The sequence below is a fragment of the Mus pahari genome, chromosome 6 (assembly GCF_900095145.1).
Source record: "Mus pahari chromosome 6, PAHARI_EIJ_v1.1, whole genome shotgun sequence".
Taxonomy (NCBI): domain Eukaryota; kingdom Metazoa; phylum Chordata; class Mammalia; order Rodentia; family Muridae; genus Mus; species Mus pahari.
Window position 1 is genome coordinate 71,722,310 of NC_034595.1, and position 3,921 is coordinate 71,726,230.

Here is a 3,921-nt window from a genome sequence, read left to right on the forward strand (position 1 = left end):
CCTGACTAAGACAGTGGGTTAGATCACATAAAGCTAATGACCTGGAGCCCACAGTGGAACTGACTTCTCAAACCAACTCCCCAAATTATTGTCTGATTTCCAAACACATGCTATGCCACTCACATGCCTAGTAAACACTCACATCCACATTCACATGCGCGCACGTGCACACACACACACACACACACAAACACACACACCAAAATAATTTCTATTTTTGAGACAGAGTTTCTCTGTGTAATAACTCTGGCTGTCCAGGAACTCGCTCTTTAAATCAGGCTGGCCTCGAACTCACAAAGATCTGCCTGCCTCTGCCTCTGCCTCCGAGTGCTGGGATTAATGGTGCGCACCACCACTGCCCAGCCATAATAATTTTGTAAAAAACTCATGAAACTTATCAGGCCAAGGAAACTCAAGGTGTTGCCAGCTCTATGCACTAGGCGTTGCAGCTGTATGTGCATGGTGGCTACCTAAGTACCAGGCGGCTGCTGAGTGGCAGGAGGAGGCTGTCTTTGGTGGAGCTGTGTGTCAGGCAGGGAGCTCTAGAGATACAGCCTGTGTGAGCTGCACCGAGCTGGGGTGGGCTCCAGTTGGTCATGCTTCTGTAAGCCCTCACTCCAGCTCCCATACAAACCCCAATGAACTTGAGTGAAAGGGATTCTTTGTATCAGTGTTCTTTCCAGGTGAACAGAGCTTTGTTCACTTCTCTCCCAGGAAGTCACACAACAATCAATGTGGTACCCCACTGCTGTCCTCTCTCTGCTATATCAACAAAGCCCTATTTGTATGCATGGCTAAAGAAATGGAGTGTCCTGATCTACCTTGCAGCAGGGGTGACTACATAACCAAGATGTGACTGGGGTACTGGTATACAGGTGGCACCATATACACAACCTTCCCTTAGACTTTTCCCAGGAAGGGGTGTGCCCTGTCCATCAAGAATGTGGATGGCACACCAGAGGCATCCAGTAGAGAGCAGAGGACCTTGGTACCCAAAAAACATCACATCAGTTTGGCGCTGCTTTCAGGAGGCAATAAAACCGCTTCTCTCCAAGTTTTCCTGCAGCCCAATATAACCCACACTAATAATTATCCCTAACTTGATGGCTGACACTTAGCAAGTTCTCAATAAATTATGGTTGAATTATTGAATCAATTACAAAAAGAGAAACCCTCAATTCCAACATTTAACACACCAACTGTCTACATATTCCCTCTCAGCTCTTCGTGACATGCAGAAGATATTTTTAATGGAGGTGTAATTAGAACAAAATTAGAATTTTTATATCCAGCATCTTTTCTGTAATAGTAATTATATAATAAACATTTTCCATGTTCAGTCATATTGTCGTTTTTCTAAGTGGGTGTGTAATTTTCCAGCAAAGACATGAACCATAATTTATATAACCACTGCCTTATGGCTTGATATATTTCACTGGGTTTCATAATTGTGGGAAATTCTATCAGCAACTGATTCCAGGTGCTAGCCCCCTCTTTCCGACAGTTCACTTGGGAGTGAGATTGTTGCATTTGTCTAATAGCTTAGAAAACTCTCTACTTTTATGAGTCATGCTGAACTTTTATTATTTCCAGCTAACTTCTGAGCAATATGTGTGATAATAACAGTACAGTGGAAGCAGCAGCTACTCTCCAACTTTGTAACACACTGTGCTCCGCACTCCTCACGTATCCGCACGTGAGCACACATACACATGCCACCATACACACATATACACACACACCAGGCATTGTGAGTGGGGGTTAAAACAACAACTCTTAGCATCAAACTGAACTTAAATCTCAGTAAAGTTTCTCCTCACTTAGGAGACCATGAATACATTTCTTCGCCCGCTGAGATCTCTTTTTCTTGTCTGTAAAATGGGTCTTGTTTTTCATCACAGGGTTGCTGTTAGGATTAGATAAGGTAATGATAATAGCTCCATCAGGCATGGTGTTAATTGTCTCACTTCTCGCTGGAGCATTGTGCAGACACAGCAACCCGAGGCCACCTGCCAGGGGAACAAGAAGGAGCTGAGCAAGTCCCGTGGTCAGGCTGACCTCAAGGTCACTGTGTGCCTGAAGGGACTCTTCATTTTTGTTCTGTTTTGTTTTTGTTCAGAGAATACCCCTCACTCTCAGCAGTTTCCTGCCTCCACTCTCACTGCCAGAGGGGAGTGATGGTGGTGGTGGGAGGGGTTGGGATGAGATGGGAGAGGAGGCCACAGATGCATCCCGTCCTGCCCGGATGAGGCAGTCTTCTGAGTACCAGGCTAAAACCCAGCTATCCCAGTGAAGCCTGCTCTACCATAGCTGTGCTATCCCACAGCACACCAAGTGCTTCTGTCCTCCCCACAGTTACCGTCATGGCCTGGAAGGCCCTAGAAGTTCAAGTGGGTACAGGCGTCAGTGAGCACTTGCCTGGACCAGACCTGCGCAGGATACTATCATTATCTCATGAATCATGAAACACGGCTAGGGTATGATACTTTTAATCCCAGCCCTAGAGAGGCAGAGGCAGGTGGATCTCTATGAGCTCAAGGTCAGCTTGATCTACATAGTGGATTCCAGGCCAACCACAGTTACGCAGTGAGACCTTGTCTCAAAATAAGAAAGTAAATAAGGGGACTGGTAAGATGGCTCAGTGGGTAAGAGCACCCGACTGCTCTTCCGAAGGTCCGGAGTTCAAATCCCAGCAACCACATGGTGGCTCATAACCATCCGTAACAAGATCTGACGCCCTCTTCTGGAGTGTCTGAAGACAGCTACAGTGTACTTACATATAATAAATAAATAAATCTTTAAAAAAAAAAAAAGCTTTAAAAAAAAAAGTAAATAAAATATTGCTAGGACATAAGCACTGTCACATGACACATACATATCACACACACATTCACAGCCACCTACACACATACCCCAAAAAGGTACTACATAACATACACAATACACATATTATATTGATATATATATATATATATACATATATACCACATACATATCACATCATACACCCATACTGCATATCACACACATGTCACCATACAAAAACATACTATGTATGGATATATATGACATATCATACACATATTACACACATATCACATACACACAACAAACCACACAACACTTCATACACACATACCATTTATCTGCCCTACACACATAGACCATATGTATCCACACACTCATAAGTACCATATACACAATATACCATACATATACACTATACACACATACTATACATTTCATATGGCGCACACACACACACACACACACACACACATATACAAGAGGAAGCCAGGCCTGTGTAAGCAGTCACTGGATTGTAAGGCAGTCGTTCAGCCTCCCATCAGTGGGAAACGCACACCTAGAACCTTGCTGTCCTTACCCACAGCTCTTGGGCAGTGGTACCTAGGAGATGGAAAGCTATGCAGGGATGCTCCTTATGTCTTCACCTCTATCCTAGAGTACCCATGAAGAGCCCTGGCCCTGAGTTCATGAGGGCCTTCTGGCCTCTCAGGCCTAAACCACAAAGGCAAGGCCAGGATTCAAGAGAAAGCTGTTGAGCATTGTTCTCTGGCGGCCCTGAAATAGCCAGGCTTTGCTCACAGCCCCTGCACCGTGCTGACAAGCAGATCCCAGAATAGCTCTTCCTGCTGCAAGCTGACCTACTTAGCAGGACTCCTGTCATGTGAGCTCAGCTAGGCAATAGGTTCACTTTGCCTCTCTCTACCTAGAGCAAGCCCATCCCAGCATCCCCCCCCCCCACCACATGGTTTCTGATTCTCCTACAGTTCCAGGAATAGATAATAATATACTGCAGGTTCAAAGCGTGTACACAAACATCACTGTGCATCCTTGTCGGGGCAGGCCCAAGAGAGGGAACTTATCACTTCATTACATAGTTGATGCCATGACAACACA